The sequence below is a fragment of the Cryptomeria japonica genome, unplaced genomic scaffold (genome assembly GCF_030272615.1).
Source record: "Cryptomeria japonica unplaced genomic scaffold, Sugi_1.0 HiC_scaffold_15, whole genome shotgun sequence".
Taxonomy (NCBI): domain Eukaryota; kingdom Viridiplantae; phylum Streptophyta; class Pinopsida; order Cupressales; family Cupressaceae; genus Cryptomeria; species Cryptomeria japonica.
In genome coordinates this window covers 190,001-207,500 of record NW_026728837.1, presented here as the reverse complement: position 1 = coordinate 207,500, position 17,500 = coordinate 190,001, and the positions used below count along the sequence as shown (strand labels likewise).

At 59.8% G+C, this 17,500-nt stretch overlaps 1 non-coding gene across 1 annotated transcript; it reads left to right on the top strand.

The window, feature by feature from the left end:
• Positions 1-12,623: 12,623 nt before the first annotated feature.
• LOC131860502 (5S ribosomal RNA) lies at positions 12,624-12,742 on the top strand. Its single transcript, XR_009359597.1, has one exon. It is a non-coding gene; the product is annotated as a 5S ribosomal RNA (ribosomal RNA).
• Positions 12,743-17,500: the final 4,758 nt, after the last annotated feature.

Below are 17,500 nucleotides of genomic sequence, written 5' to 3'. Positions count from 1 at the left end.
TATATATCCAATTGCAACGAAGGAACGTGCCAAAGATCGAGAACAATGGCAGAAATGCTAGTAACGTGCACTTCGGGACCAACGCATCACCGGAAGACAACCGCCAAACATCGAAAGAGTCGCGATGCTCCGCAACCTACGTGCAAAGCGGTCGCACACCGGGTAAGGGAGTGAGAGCCCCAAACATAGCTGGGCGAGGCGCTCACTCCGCTCTTTAATATCTCGTTAATACCGCCAAGGAAATGGCACAAGCACACACACACAAGCATCCTCGGAAGAGGACAGTTCGAGTGACAGGTCAAATCCAAGAGTTCCGAAGACTACCTCCAGGAACAATCGGGAACAAGACCGATTACAAGTCGTCGAGTCTGTTACTGGGCGAACACGAGATGCGCACAGGAAATCGATCAGCCCTCACAATGGCCCAAGGCCAGAGATCGGACTGCTACGATTTACCCCAACAATCATCGTGCCACTCTTCGCAGAGAGGTGATAGACGCCAACGAGCCCGCGCATAGCAATCGAGGTGTAAAAAGGGCGTTGAAGGCAGGAAGCCTGGACGAAAGAGGCTACGAGGTCACCTCGAAGCGGTCTAAGAATCGGGCGCACTTGGGGCGACTACCAGTGCCAACCCCTTATCCCGCGGTGCGTCCGACACACAGAAATTTCCAAGGCGGCCAAGGAGCCTCCCCGCATAGCAATCGGGGTGTGAGGTTACGGATGCAGCATTGATAGCAATCGAGGTGTGAGGCGAAGGATGCAGAAGTGAGAGCCGAGGGATGTAGCAGAGATAGCAATCGGGGTGTGTGATGCAGAAGAGATAGCAATCGAGGTGTGCGGTGGGAAGGGCCCAGCAGCCAGAATGCATGAAGCGACGGATGAAGCAGTGATGACAACCGGGCTGTGAGGAGAGGAGGGATGCAGCCAAGAAAGCAATCAGGGCTCGAGGCAAGGGATGCATCAAGGATAGCAATCATGTTGTGAGGCGAGATTCCAAAGGCTAAACGTGAGAGGCTGCAGGGTCGACTCAGAGAGGTCTATGCATGTGAGAGGCTGAAAGCAAGGTCGAATCGGAGCGGTCTATGCATCGGGCGCGCTTGGGGCGACTACCAGTGCCAACCCCTTATCCCGCGACGCGTCCGACAAAGAGAACGTTCCAAGGCGGCAGAGGAGGTTACCAGCCGAAGGATGCAGTAGCAATAACAGGTATAGTTCCGCGGCGGCCGAGAAGACTCACCGCATAGGAATCGGGATGCGAGGCGAGGGATGCGGCGGGAAGGCCCCGACGGCTAAACGGAAGAGGCTGCAGGGCCGCCTCGGAATGGTCCAAGCATCGGATGCGATTGGGACGACTACCAGTGCCAACCCCTTATCCCGCGATGCGTCCGATACACAGATAGTTCCAAGGCGGCCGAGGAGCCTCACCGCATATCAATCGGGGTGCGAGGCGAGGGATGGGGCGGGAAGGCCCCAACGGCTAGACGGAAGAGGCTTCAGGGCCACCTCGGAATGGTCCAAGCATCGGACGCGCTTGGGGCGACTGCCAGTGCCAACCCCTTATCCCGCGATGCGTCCGATACACAGATGGTTCCAAGGCGGCCGAGGAGCCTCACCGCATAGCAATCGGGGGTGCGAGGCGAGGGATGGGGCGGGAAGGCCCCAACGGCTAGACGGAAGAGGCTTCAGGGCCGCCTAGGAATGGTCCAAGCATCGGACACGCTTGGGGCGACTACCAGTGACAGCCCCCTATCCCGCGATGCGTCCGATACGAAGATGGTTCCAAGGCGGCCGAGGAGCCTCACCGCATAGCAATCGGGGTGCGAGGTGGGGGATGCGGCGAGATGGCCCCAACGGCTAGACGGAAGAGGCCACAGGGCCGCGTCGGAATAGTCCAAGCATCGGACGCGCTTGGGGCGACTACCAGTGACAACCCCTTATCCCGCGATGCGTCCGATACGAAGATAGTTCCAAGGCGGCCGAGGAGCCTCACCGCATAGCAATCGGGGTGCGAGGTGGGGGATGCGGCGAGATGGCCCCAACGGCTAGACGGAAGAGGCTGCAGGGCCGCCTCGGAATAGTCCAAGCATCGGACGCGCTTGGGGCGACTACCAGTGACAACCCCTTATCCCGCGATGCGTCCGATACGAAGATAGTTCCAAGGCGGCCGAAGAGCCTCACCGCATAGCAATCGGGGTGCGAGGTGGGGGATGCGGCGAGATGGCCCCAACGGCTAGACGGAAGAGGCCACAGGGCCGCCTCGGAATAGTCCAAGCATCGGACGCGCTTGGGGCGACTACCAGTGACAACCCCTTATCCCGCGATGCGTCCGATACGAAGATAGTTCCCAGGCGGCCGAGGAGCCTCACCGCATAGCAATCGGGGTGCGAGGCGAGGGATGCGGCGAGATGGCCCCAAAGGCTAGACGGAAGAGGCTGCAGGGCTGCCTCGGAATAGTCCAAGCATCGGACGCGCTTGGGGCGACTACCACTGCCAACCCCTTATCCCGCGATGCGTCCGATACACAGATAGTTCCGAGGCGGCCGAGGAGGTGGGGGATGCGGCGAGATGGCCCCAACGGCTAGACGGAAGAGGCTGCAGGGCCGCCTCGGAATAGTCCAAGCATCGGACGCGCTTGGGGCGACTACCAGTGACAACCCCTTATCCCGCGATGCGTCCGATACACAGATAGTTCCGAGGCGGCCAAGGAGCCTCACCGCATAGCAATCGTGGTGCGAGGTGGGGGATGCGGCGAGATGGCCCCAACGGCTAGACGGAAGAGGCTGCAGGGCCGCCTCGGAATGGTCCAAGCATCGGATGCGCTTGGGGCGACTACCACTGCCAACCCCTTATCCCGCGATGCGTCCGATACACAGATAGTTCCAAGGCGGCCGAGGAGCCTCACAGCATAGCAATCAGGGTGCGAGGCGAGGGATGCGGCGAGAAAGCCCCAACGGCTAGAGGGAAGAGGCTTCAGGTCCGCCTCGGAATGGTCCAAGCATCGGACGCGCTTGGGGCGACTACCAGTGACAACCCCTTATCCCGCGACGCGTCCGATACACAGATAGTTCCAAGGCGGCCGAGGAGCCTCACCGCATAGCAATCGGGGTGCGAGGCGAGGGATGCGGCGAGAAGGACCCAACGGCTACACGGAAGAGGCTTCGGGGCCGCCTCGGAATGGTCCAAGCATCGGACGCGCTTGGGGCGACTACCAGTGACAACCCCTTATCCCGCGACGCGTCCGATACACAGATAGTTCCAAGGCGGCCGAGGAGCCTCACCGCATAGCAATCGGGGTGCGAGGCGAGGGATGCGGCGAGAAGGACCCAACGGCTACACGGAAGAGGCTTCGGGGCCGCCTCGGAATGGTCCAAGCATCGGACGCGCTTGGGGCGACTACCAGTGACAACCCCTTATCCCGCGACGCGTCCGATACACAGATAGTTCCAAGGCGGCCGAGGAGCCTCACCGCATAGCAATCGGGGTGCGAGGCGAGGGATGCGGCGAGAAGGACCCAACGGCTAGACGGAAGAGGCTTCGGGTCCGCCTCGGAATGGTCCAAGCATCGGACGCGCTTGGGGCGACTACCAGTGACAACCCCTTATCCCGCGACGCGTCCGATACACAGATAGTTCCAAGGCGGCCGAGGAGCCTCACCGCATAGCAATCGGGGTGCGAGGCGAGGGATGCGGCGAGAAGGACCCAACGGCTAGACGGAAGAGGCTTCGGGTCCGCCTCGGAATGGTCCAAGCATCGGACGCGCTTGGGGCGACTACCAGTGACAACCCCTTATCCCGCGACGCGTCCGATACACAGATAGTTCCAAGGCGGCCGAGGAGCCTCACCGCATAGCAATCGGGGTGCGAGGCGAGGGATGCGGCGAGAAGGACCCAACGGCTAGACGGAAGAGGCTTCGGGTCCGCCTCGGAATGGTCCAAGCATCGGACGCGCTTGGGGCGACTACCAGTGACAACCCCTTATCCCGCGACGCGTCCGATACACAGATAGTTCCAAGGCGGCCGAGGAGCCTCACCGCATAGCAATCGGGGTGCGAGGCGAGGGATGCGGCGAGAAAGACCCAACGGCTAGACGGAAGAGGCTTCGGGGCCGCCTCGGAATGGTCCAAGCATCGGACGCGCTTGGGGCGACTACCAGTGACAACCCCTTATCCCGCGACGCGTCCGATACACAGATAGTTCCGAGGCGGCCGAGGAGCCTCACCGCATAGCAATCGGGGTGCGAGGCGAAGGATGCGGCGAGAAGGACCCAACGGCTAGACGGAAGAGGCTTCGGGTCCGCCTCGGAATGGTCCAAGCATCGGACGCGCTTGGGGCGACTACCAGTGACAACCCCTTATCCCGCGACGCGTCCGATACACAGATAGTTCCAAGGCGGCCGAGGAGCCTCACCGCATAGCAATCGGGGTGCGAGGCGAGGGATGCGGCGAGAAGGACCCAACGGCTAGACGGAAGAGGCTTCAGGGCCGCCTCGGAATGGTCCAAGCATCGAACGCGCTTGGGGCGACTACCAGTGACAACCCCTTATCCCGCGACGCGTCTGATACACAGATAGTTCCGAGGCGGCCGAGGAGCCTCACCGCATAGCAATCGGGGTGCGAGGCGAGGGATGCGGCGAGAAGGACCCAACGGCTAGACGGAAGAGGCTTCAGGGCCGCCTCGGAATGGTCCAAGCATCGGACGCGCTTGGGGCGACTACCAGTGACAACCCCTTATCCCGCGACGCGTCCGATACACAGATAGTTCCGAGGCGGCCGAGGAGCCTCACCGCATAGCAATCGGGGTGCGAGGCGAGGGATGCGGCGAGAAGGACCCAACGGCTAGACGGAAGAGGCTTCAGGGCCGCCTCGGAATGGTCCAAGCATCGGACGCGCTTGGGGCGACTACCAATGACAACCCCTTATCCCGCGACGCGTCCGATACACAGATAGTTCCGAGGCGGCCGAGGAGCCTCACCGCATAGCAATCGGGGTGCGAGGCGAGGGATGCGGCGAGAAGGACCCAACGGCTAGACGGAAGAGGCTTCAGGGCCGCCTCGGAATGGTCCAAGCATCGGACGCGCTTGGGGCGACTACCAGTGACAACCCCTTATCCCGCGACGCGTCCGATACACAGATAGTTCCGAGGCGGCCGAGGAGCCTCACCGCATAGCAATCGGGGTGCGAGGCGAGGGATGCGGCGAGAAGGACCCAACGGCTAGACGGAAGAGGCTTCAGGGCCGCCTCGGAATGGTCCAAGCATCGGACGCGCTTGGGGCGACTACCGTTGCCAACCCCTTATCCCGCGATGCGTCTGATACACAGATAGTTCCGAGGCGGCCGAGGAGCCTCACCGCATAGCAATCGGGTTGCGAGGCAGATTATTTGGAAGGGAACCCCCTGGGATGCGGCTCAAGCAGTGCCCAAAGGGACTGGAATGCGGAATCACATCGAGAGACCCAAATGCTATACGAGGGCTCAAATCGAATTATCGATTTGGCCACGACATGGACGCATCGGAACGACTACCTTTGCCGAACCACTCGCAATTGCATCCATACCGAAACCAATAGACATTTCCGTTAGAGCCCTCGCATAGCATTCGGGAATCTCGCATGCCCCTCTAAATCGACCAATGCTGGCGCTCAATGAAAATCCGAGCGCTACCACCGTTCGAGCGCCAGCATTGGTCGAGTTAGAGGGGCACGGGGGAGAATGCTCCAGTCAACACCTCCCCTATATAAGTTATTTGTCCGATTCTCGCACAACCGTAGTCTGCCTCGTCGAATCAAACAACGGTCCCAGATTCCGACTTCCGTTCCGTAGAGACCCAAAAGCTAGATGGAGGCTCGCAAGAAAGAGAGTCGGCGCATAGCAATCGGGTTTCTCGAACGTTTAGGGACCGAGCTCACTTGCGGATAGGGCAAAATCCGCCAAGCAACCCAAAAGCTAGACGGGGGCTCGAATCGAATCGCCTAGGCGGCCACAACAACGACGTGTTGGATCGACTACCAGTGCCAAACCATTCAGCAAGACTAGTCTGTGTCGAGGCCGGATAGAGATTCTCAGAGAGCGCCCGCATAGCATTTAGGAGACCTGCCGCGTCCCTCACACTCGACAAATGGTGGTGCACGTTTATAAATCCGAGCGATCCCAACCCTTTCAAGCACCAACATCGGTCGAGATAGAGGGGCACGGAGGGGGCTGCGTGAGACAACACAGTCCCCTATATAAGTTATTTGTCCGATTCTCACACATCCGAAGAATGGTCATCAAATCGGACAACAGCCCAAACTTCCGACTTCCGTCCCAGAAAGCCCAAGAGCTATCTAAAACGTTCATGGCCGGAACTCGATCGCGGCTATACCAGTCCGCCAAGCAACCCAAAAGCTAGACTGGAGCTCTAGTCGAATCACCTCTGTGGCCATTGCAAGGACGTGTTGGAGCGACTACCATTGCCGAACCATTCCGCAGGTCGAGTCCATACCAAGGCCGCATAGAGATTCACGATGAGCTCCTGCATAGCAATCAGGAGACTTGCCGTGTCCATCACAATCGATAAATCCTGGTGCAAGATTTTTGCATCCGAGCGCTCCAACCAGTCGAGCACCAGCATCAATCGACATAAACGGGCACGGGGGGAGGATGCTCGAGAACACTACCTCCCCTATATAAGTTATTTGTCCGATTCTCAAGCAGCCGAAGTCTGGTCATCGAATCGGGTCAAAGACCACAACTTCCGACTTTACCCACAATGCAAGTCATCGAATCGAACATCGGCCCCCGAGTCGGACTCCATGCGTATGTCAGGTCATCGGACCCAAATTCCGCCTTCCTGCGCATGGCGGGCCATCAATATCAACTCGGTCATCGGACCCAAACTCCGCCTTTTTGCGTATGGCACGCCTTCAAATCGGTCATCGGACCCAAATTCCGCCTTCCTGTGCATGGCGGGCCATCAACATCAACTCGGTCATCGGACCCAAATTCCGCCTTTCTGCGCATGGCACGCCATCAACTCGGTCATCGGACCCAAATTCCGCCTTCCTGCGCATGGCAGGTCATCGGACACAAATTCAGACCTCGCCAATATGCCTACGTATCGAATCGGTCATCGGACCCAACTTCCGACTTCATCCATACTGTAGGGTCTTTGAGGTTGGCGCGGTGCGCTCAACCCAGGGAGTCGACCCATCGAAGCATACACCTCCCCTATATAAGCTATTTGTCCGATTCCCACACCTGTGTAGTTTGCACCTCTGACCAGGACATCGACCCCAACTTCCGAACTCGACTGCAACGACGGCACCAGCGCCTTGGTGCGCACCTTGCGACGCACAGTCCCAACATTCGCCTTCCTGCACATGGCAGGTCATCGGACCCAAATTCCGACCTCGCGAGTATGCCTACATATCGAATCGGTCATCGGACCCAACTTCCGACTTCATCCATACCGTAGGGTCTTTGAGGTTGGCGCGGTGCGCTCAACCCGGGGAGTCGACCCAACGAAGCATACACCTCCCCTATATAAGCTATTTGTCCGATTCCCACACCTGTGTAGTTTGCACCTCCGATCAAGACATCGACCCCAACTTCCGAACTCGCCTCCAACGACCGAACCAGCGCCTTGGTGCGCACCTTGCAACGCACAGTGCCAACATTCGCCTTCCTGCACGTGGCAGGTCATCGGACCCAAATTCCGACCTCGCGAGTATGCCTACATATCGAATCGGTCATCGGACCCAACTTCCGACTTCATCCATACCGTAGGGTCTTTGAGGTTGGCGCGGTGCGCTCAACCCGGGGAGTCGACCCAACGAAGCATACACCTCCCCTATATAAGCTATTTGTCCGATTCCCACACCTGTGTAGCTTGCACCTCCGATCAGGACATCGACCCCAACTTCCGAACTCGACTAAAAAGACCGCACCAGCGCCTTGGTGTGCACCTTGCAACGCACAGTGCCAACATTCGCCTTCCTGCACATGGCAGGTCATCGGACCCAAATTCCGACCTCATGAGCATACCTACTAATCGAATCGGTCATCGGACCCAACTTCCGACTTCATCCATACCGTAGGGTCTTTGAGGTTGGCGCGGTGCGCTCAACCTGGGGAGTCGACCCATCGAAGCATACACCTCCCCTATATAAGCTATTTGTCCGATTCCGACACCTGTGTAGTTTGCACCTCCGCTCAGGACATCGACCCCAACTTCCGAACTCGCCTGCAACGACCGAACCAGCGCCTTGGTGCGCACCAAAAGTGCGCACTTTTGGAGGGCACTTTTGTGCGCTCCAAAGGTGCGCACTTTTGGAGGGCACTTTTCTGCGCTCCAAAGGTGCGCACTTTTGGAGGGCACTTTTTGGAGGGCACTTTTCTGCGCTCCAAAGGTGCGCACTTTTGGAGGGCACTTTTTGGAGGGCACTTTTCTGCGCTCCAAAGGTGCGCACTTTTGGAGGGCACTTTTTGGAGGGCACTTTTCTGCGCTCCAAAGGTGCGCACTTTTGGAGGGCACTTTTTGGAGGGCACTTTTCTGCGCTCCAAAGGTGCGCACTTTTGGAGGGCACTTTTTGGAGGGCACTTTTCTGCGCTCCAAAGGTGCGCACTTTTGGAGGGCACTTTTTGGAGGGCACTTTTCTGCGCTCCAAAGGTGCGCACTTTTGGAGGGCACTTTTTGGAGGGCACTTTTCTGCGCTCCAAAGGTGCGCACTTTTGGAGGGCACTTTTTGGAGGGCACTTTTCTGCACTCCAAAGGTGCGCACTTTTGGAGGGCACTTTTTGGAGGGCACTTTTGTGCGCTCCAAAGGTGCGCACTTTTGGAGGGCACTTTTGTGCACTCCAAAGGTGCGCACTTTTGGAGGGCACTTTTGTGCACTCCAAAGGTGCGCACTTTTGGAGGGCACTTTTCCTGCGCTCCAAAGGTGCACACCTAGGTGAGCACCTTCGACCACACCTTGTAGCACACCAAACTCTGACTTTCGACTTCATCCGCAATGCAGGGTCTTTGAGGTTGGCGCAATGCGCACAACCAGGGGAGTCGACCCATCAAACCCAACACCTCCCCTATATAAGCTATTTGTCTGATTCTCATACATGCGTAGCCTGCAGGAGCAATTAGGACATCGACCCCAACTTTCGGCTTCTAAACGAAAACAAGGTCTTTGAGGTTGGTGTAATGCGAACAACTAGGGGAGTCAACCCATCAAACCCAACACCTCCCCTATATAAGCTATTTGTCTGATTCTCATACATGTGTAGTCTACAGGAGCAATTAGGACATCGACCCCAACTTTTGACTTCTTAACGAAAACAAGGTCTTTGAGGTTGACGTAATGCGCACAACCAGGGGAGTCGACCCATCAAACCCAACACCTCCCCTATATAAGCTATTTGTCCGATTCTCATACATGTGTAGCCTGCAGGAGCCATTAGGACATTGACCCCAACTTTTGACTTCTTAACGAAAACAAGGTCTTTGAGGTTGGCGTAATGCGCACAACCAAGGGAGTTGACCCATCAAACCCAACACCTCCCCTATATAAGCTATTTGTCTGATTCTCATACATGTGTAGCCTGCAACAACGATTAGGACATCCACCCCAACTTCTGAATTCGTCTGCGTTGACCGCACCAAAGGTGCACGCCTTGGTGCTCACCAAAATCCGACTTCCGACTTCTTCTGCTATGCGGGGTCTTTGAGGTTGGCGCAGTGCGCACAACCAGGGGAGTCAACCCATCGAATGCAACACCTCCCCTATATAAGCTATTTGTCTGATTCTCATACATGCGTAGACTGCAGCAATGATTAGGACATCCACCCCAACTTTTGACTTCTTAAACAAGACAGGGTCTTTGAAGTTGGTGCAGTGCACACAACCAGGGGAGTCGACCCATCAAACGCAACACCTCCCCTATATAAAGCTATTTGTCCGATTCTCATACGTGTAGTCTGCAGCAGCGATTAGGACATCGACCCCAACTTCCGAATTCGTTTGCATTGACCGCACCAAAGGTGCACGCCTTGGTGTGCACCCTGGAGTGCACTTTGGTGCTCACCTCGGTGCACACTTTGGTGTGCACCTCGGTGTGCACCAAAGGTGCGCACCTTGGAGCGCACCAAAGGTGTACACTTTGGAGCGCACCACATAGGGTCTTTGAGAGGTTGGCGCAGTGCGCACACCAAGGTGGGTGTTGAGGTGCGTGCCGAGGTGGGTGGGTGCTAGGGTGCGCTCCATGGTGGGTGCCAGGGTGGGTGCGTGCTAGGGTGGATTCCAAAGAGGGTCATAGGGTGGGTGCCAAGGTGGGTTGGTGATATAGTGGGTTCAAAGGTGGGTACTAGGGTGGGTTCCAAGGTGGGTCACAAGTTGGGTGCCAGGATGCGTGGGTGTTAGGTTGGGTGCCAAGGTGGGCTCCTGCGTGGGTGGGTGCTAGGGTGGGTTTCAAGGTGGACGCGAGGGCGGGTGCCAAGGTGGGTAACAAGTTGGGTGTTAGGATGGGTGAGTGCTAGAGTGGGTGCCAAGGTGGGTGGGTGCTAAGGTGGATGCCAAGGTGGTTCACAGGGTGGGTGGGTTCTAGGGTGAGTTCCAAGGTGGGTCACAGGTTCAGTGCTAGGGTGGGTGTCAAGGCGGGTGTCGAGGTGCCTGGGTGCTAGGGTGTGGATGCCAATGTGGGTCATAGGGTGGGTACTAGGGTGGGCTGCAATGTGGGTGCCAAGGTGGGTAACATGCTCGGTGGGTTCTAAATTGGGTGCCAGGGTGGGTGTGCACCCACCTTGCCCGAGGTGGGTGCCAAGGTGCCAGTGTGGGTGGGTGCTAAGGTGGATGCCAAGGTGGGTGAGAAGGTGGGTGATAGGTTGAGTGGTAGGATGGGTGGGTGCCAAGATGGGTCACAGGGTGGGTGCAAGGGTGGGTAGGTGCTAGGGTTGGTGTCAGGGTGGGTGGGTGCTAGGTTGGGTTCCAAGGTGGGTGCGAGGGTGAGTGTCAAGGTGGGTCACAGGTTAGGTGCTAGGATGGGTGAGTGCTAGGGTGCAAAGGTGCCAGGGTGGGTGCTAGGATGGGTCGATGCTAGGGTGAGTGGCAAGGTGGGTCCACAAGTGTCAAGGTGGGTGCCGAGGTGGGTGCCAAGTCGGCGACTGCTATGGTGGATGCCAAGGTGGGTCACGGGGTGGGTGCCAAGTTGCTAGGTTGGGTTCCAAGGTGGGTGCCAACGTGGGTGCTAGGGTGCGTGGGTTAAAGGGTGTGTCACAACGTGGGTGCCAGGATGGGTGCGCACCCACACTGGCCAAGACGGGTGCGGGTGCAAGGTTGGGTTCCAAGCCCGGTCACAGGCTGGGTGCTAGGATGGGTGGGTGCCAAGGTGGGCACCAGGGTGGGTGCACCCACCCTGGCCAAGGTGGGTCACGGGGTGGGTCCTAGGGTGGGTAACGGGGTGGGTACTAAGGTGCGTGCCAAGGTGGGTCATAGGGTGGGTGCCAAGGTGGGCACCAGGGTGGGTGTGCACCAACCCTAGCCAGGGTAGGTCACGGGGTGGTTGTCGGGGTGGGCGTCAAGGAGCCAAGGTGGGTGGCAAGTAGCCAAGTTGCGTGCCAAGGTGGGTGTCGGGGTGGGTGCCAAGGATCCAAGGTGGGTGCCAAGGAACCAAGGTGGGTGTCTGGGTGGGTGCCGAGGTGGGAGCCAGGGTGGGTCCCAAGGTGAGTGCAAAGGTGGGTGCCAGGGTCAAGGTGAGTGCCAATGTGGGTTCCAAGGTGCCAGGGTCAGGGTGAGTGCCAATGTGGGTTCAAAGGTGCTAAGTTGGGTGCGAGGTTGGGTGCGAGGGTGGGTGGGTGCCAAGGTGTGCTAGGTGGAAGCCCGGGTGGGTCGGCATCCCATGGGTGTCGAGTTGGGTGCCTGATGGGTGCTTCTTGTCAAGTTTTAGTCGTCGGGACTCATTTCGAGCCTTAGAGGTCGTTTCTTGTCCGGTTGCCCTGTCTTCGACCTGGGAACCCAATTTTGGTCCTCGGGTCCCATTTTTTTTTGTCTCGCATCCCACTTTTGGCCTGTGGCCTTTTCGGGGTCGATTCTCGTTTTGGGCATTAGAGCATGTTTCTTCTCCTAAAACCCAATATTTGTTTATTAAGTCTCGGAACACATTTTTGTTCTCGTGGACCCATCATGGGTCTTGGAACGCATTTGTGGTCCTTGGGTCCCATTTTGCATCCCGAAACTTGTGTTTTGGTGCTTGATCCCTATTTTGGGTGCCCACCTTGCACCAAGTGCGCACCCGGGGCAAACCGAGCGCCTTGGTGCACCGGGGCAAGATCGAGCGTGCACCCGAGGCGCCCCGAACATGCACCAAGGTGCACTCGGCCCACATGTGAGCGCAGGTCGTTGCGCCCGAGGTGGTGTGTGGGCACCGCGTTGCAGACGGGACACTGCACGCACACGACGCCCCCTCCAGGTGCACGCACGTAGGCCGGGCCGGGTGCACACCCGACGCCCTAGCAAGGTGCGCGCACCCGGGCAGGGCTCACACTTGGCGAACGGGGCGCACTTCGCGAGGGAGGGTGTGCACCTCGACGGGGGTGGGTGGCCGGGGTGGATTCGCACGTGGGTCGCGGTTTGCTAAGTACACACTGCGACAAGCTCATAACGGGTGCGATCATACCAGCGTTAGTGCACCGGATCCCATCAGAACTCCGCAGTTAAGCGCGCTTGGGCCGGAGTAGTACTGGGATGGGTGACCTCCCGGGAAGTCCCGGTGTTGCACCCTTTTTTAGTTTTTCGCCGGGCGTCGCAATGCTATTTGAATAAACCTTTTGCCCGTTTGCGTTCTCGTCGGGGCCGGGCCGGGCCGGGGTGCGCTGCCCGCACTACCGCGCGCGCGGGGGCGACACCGAGCGCGCACCCGAGGCGCCCCGAGCACACAGGCCACGGTGCAACCCGGGCGTTGTGCGCGCACCCCGGTGCGCCCGAGGTGCTGCGCGCGCACCCAGGTGAAATCGGTGTGCACCTCGGCCAGTGCGCGCTCGGTCGAGTCGCGCACGTTGGCCAAGGTGCACGGTGATGTTTCTTACTCTAAGGTTCCGCACCAGACGCCCGGGACAGGTGAGCGAAGCTGGGCGGGGCCGGGTGCGCGGCCGGGGCAGGTGCACGCAGCTGGAGAGAGCTTTGGAGCACACTTCGGAGCGCACCAATGATGCGCTCCATTCAAAAGTTTCCTGAAAAGGCAAAAAAAGTTGAGATTATAGAATTTCCCACTTGAGAGATTGTAAAAAAAAAAAATTTAAAATGAAGGAAACGCGGGTGCCAAGGTGTGCGCGCCCGGGTGCGCAGCCCAGCCAAGGTGTGCGCACCAAGGCGCCCACCCTGGCGAAGGTGCACGCAAGGTGCGCACCCGAGGCAAACCGGACAATTAACCCAACTTTCGACTTCGCGCGCACCTGCGCACCTTGGAGCGCACTTCGGAGCGCTCCTTGGTGCGCACCAATCTTGGGCACCTCGGAGTGCACCATGGCGCCCACCAAGGTGCGCACCCGGGGCAAACCGAGCTCCGACTTCGTGCGCACCTTGGAGCGCACGAAAGGTGCGCACCATGGCGCCCACCAAGGTGCGCAGCCCAGCCAAGGCGTGCGCATCAAGGTGCGCACCCTGGCGAAGGTGCGCACCCGGGGCAAACCGAGCTCCGACTTCGTGCGCACCTTGGAGCGCACAAAAGGTGCGCAACCCAGCCAAGGTGTGCGCACCCCGGTCAAACCGAGCTCCGAATCGTGCGCACCAGAGGTGCACGCCATCGTGCGCACCTTGGAGCACACTTCGGAGCCCTCCTTGGTGCGCGCCGATGTTGCGCACCTCGGAGCGCACCCGGGGAAAACAATGCAATTAACCCGACTTTCGACTTCGTGGGCACCTCGGAGCGCTCTCGGGTTCGCACCTCGGAGCACACCGAGGTGCGCACCTTTGATGCGCTGCCTTCACCAATTTCCAGAAAAGGCAAGAAAACATTGAGAAGGTGTGCGCACCGAGGTGCCCACCCTGGCGAAGGTGCACGCGAGGTGCGCACCCGGGGCAAACCGGGCTCCGACTTCGTGCACGCCGCACCTTGGAGCACACTTCGGAGCGCTCCTTGGTGCGCACCAGGGCGCGCAACCCAGCCGAGGTGCCCACCCCGGCGAAGGTGCACGCGAGGTGCGCACCCGGGGCAAACCGGGCTCCGACTTCGTGCACGCCATGGTGCCCACCGCGGCGAAGGTGCACGCGAGGTGCGCACCCGGGGCAAACCGGGCTCCGACTTCGTGCACGCCGCACCTTGGAGCACACTTCGGAGCGCTCCTTGGTGCGCACCATGGTGCCCACCAGGGCGCGCAACCCCGCCGAAGGTGCACGCGAGGTGCGCACCCGGGGCAAACCGGGCTCCGACTTCGTGCACGCCGCACCTTGGAGCACACTTCGGAGCGCTCCTTGGTGCGCACCATGGTGCCCACCAGGGCGCGCAACCCCGCCGAAGGTGCACGCGAGGTGCGCACCCGGGGCAAACCGGGCTCCGACTTCGTGCACGCCATGGTGCGCACCGCGGCGAAGGTGCGCACCCGGGGCAAACCGGGCTCCGACTTCGTGCACGCCGCACCTTGGAGCACACTTCGGAGCGCTCCTTGGTGCGCACCAGGGCGCGCAACCCAGCCGAGGTGCCCACCCCGGCGAAGGTGCACGCGAGGTGCGTACCCGGGGCAAACCGGGCTCCGACTTCGTGCACGCCGCACCTTGGAGCACACTTCGGAGCGCTCCTTGGTGCGCACCATGGTGCCCACCAGGCCGCGCAACCCAGCCAAGGTGTGCGCACCAAGGTGCACGCGAGGTGCGCACCCGGGGCAAACCGGGGTCCGACTTCGTGCACGCCGCACCTTGGAGCACACATCGGGGCGCTCCCGGGTTCGCACCGGCGTTGCGCACCGTGGTGGGCACCTCGGAGCACACCAAGGTGGGCAGCGAGGTGCGCACCTTTGATGCGATGCCTTCACTAATTTCCATAAAAGGCAAAAAAAAAACGAGATTTTAAAATTTCCGTTTTGAAAGATAGTGAGAAAAAGGGAATGCTGGTGCCATCTTGAGCCCGCCCTGGTGCGCAGCCCAGCCAAGGTGTGCGCACCAAGGTGCCCACCCTGGCGAAGGTGCGCGCCCGGGCAATTAACCCAACTTCCAACTTCGCGCGCGCCAGGGTGGGAGCGCACCCAACAACCGGGCCTGGGAAGAGCCAATGCGAGAAACCCCACCAAACGCTCTGACAAAAAAAGAGGGGGCGCTCCAGTAACCCCGCTTCGGAGCGCACCCTGGGCAAACCCAGCCAAGGTGCCCACCCCGGCCAAGGTGCAGGCGAGGTGCGCACCCGGGGCAAACCGGGCTCCGACAACGTGCACGCCGCACCTTGGAGCACACTTCGTAGCGCTCCCGGGTGCGCACCTCAGAGCACACCAAGGTGGGCAGCGAGGTGCGCACCTTTGATGCGCTGCCTTCACTAATTTCCAGAAAAGGCAAAAAAAAAAGGAGATTTTAAAATTTCCGTTTTGAAAGATAGTGAAAAAAACGGAACGCGCGTGCCATCTTGAGCCCGCCCTGGTGCGCAGCCCAGGTAAGGTGCCCACCCTGGCAAAGGTGCGCACCCGGGCAATTAACCCTACTTCCGACTTCGTGCGCGCCAGGGTGGCAACCGGGCCTCGGAAGAGCCAATGCGAGAAACCCCACCAAACGCTCCGACAAAAAAAGAGGCGGCGCTCCAATAACCCCGCTTCGGAGCGCAGCCGGGGCAAACCCAGCCAAGGTGCCCACCCCGACGAAGGTGCACGCGAGGTGCGCACCCGGGGCAAACCGGGCTCCGACAACGTGCACGCAGCACCTTGGAGCACACTTCGAAGCACTCCCGGGTGCCCACCGGCGTTGCGCACCGTGGTGGGCAGCGAGGTGCGCACCTTTGATGCGCTGCCTTCACTAATTTCCAGAAAAAGGCAAAAAAAAATGAGATTTTAAAATTTCCGTTTTGAAAGATAGTGAAAAAAAAGGAACGCGGGTGCCATCTTGAGCCCGCCCTGGTGCGCAGCCCAGGCAAGGCATGCGCACCAAGGTGCCCACCCGAGGTGCACACCCGGGGCAAACCGGGCTCCGACTTCGTGCAGGCCGCACCTTGGAGCACACTTCGGAGCGCTCCTTGGTGCGCACCATGGTGCCCACCAGGGCGCGCAACCCAGCCAAGGTCTGCACACCAAGGTGCCCACCCCGGCGAAGGTGCACGCGAGGTGCGCACCCGGGGCAAACCGGGCTCCGACTTCGTGCACGCCATGGTGCCCACCGCGGCGAAGGTGCACGCGAGGTGCGCACCCGGGGCAAACCGGGCTCCGACTTCGTGCACGCCGCACCTTGGAGCACACTTCGGAGCGCTCCTTGGTGCGCACCATGGTGCCCACCAGGGCGCGCAACCCAGCCAAGGTGTGCGCACCAAGGTGCACGCGAGGTGCGCACCCGGGGCAAACCGGGGTCCGACTTCGTGCACGCCGCACCTTGGAGCACACATCGGAGCGCTCCCAGGTTCGCACCAGCGTTGCGCACCTTTGATGCGCTGCCTTCACTAATTTCCAGAAAAGGCAAAAAAAAACGAGATTTTAAAATTTCCGTTCTGAAAGATAGTGAAAAAAACGGAACGCGGGTGCCATCTTGAGCCCTTCCTGGTGCGCAGCCCAGGCAAGTTGTGCGCACCAAGGTGCCCACCCTGGCGGAGGTGCGCGCCCGGGGCAATCCGGGCTCCGACTTCGTGCACTGCATGGTGCCCACCAAGGCGCGCAACCCAGCCAAGGTGCCCACCGCAGCGAAGGTGCACGCGAGGTGCGCACCCGAGGTGCACACCTGGGGCAAACCGGGCTCCGACTTCGTGCACGCCGCACCTTGGAGCACACTTCAGAGCGCTCCTTGGTGCGCACCAGGGCGCGCAACCCAACCAAGGTCTGCACACCAAGGTGCTCACCCCGGCGAAGGTGCACGGGAGGTGCGCACCCGGGGCAAACCGGGCTCGGACTTCGTGCACGCCGCACCTTGGAGCACACATCGGAGCGCTCCCGGGTTCGCACCAGCATTGCGCACCTTTGATGCGCTGCCTTCACTAATTTCCAGAAAAGGCAAAAAAAAAAAAAAAAACGAGATTTTAAAATTTCCGTTTTGAAAGATAGTGAAAAAAACGGAACGCGGGTGCCATCTTGAGCCCGCCCTGGCGAAGGTGCGCACCCGAGGCAAACCGGGCAATTAACCCAACTTCCGATTTCGTGCACGCCAGGGTGGGTGCGCACCCAACAACCGGGCCTGGGAAGCCCCAATGCGAGAAACCCCACCAAACGCTCGGACAAAAAAAGAGGGGCCGCTCCAATAACCCCACTTCGGAGCGCACCAGAAACCCCACTGGACGCTTGGGCAAAAATGTAATGCGCACCCGAAGCCCCTACCCAGAAATCCCCAGTTCGGACATGGGGAGCTGCAACGGTAAAAAGCCTCA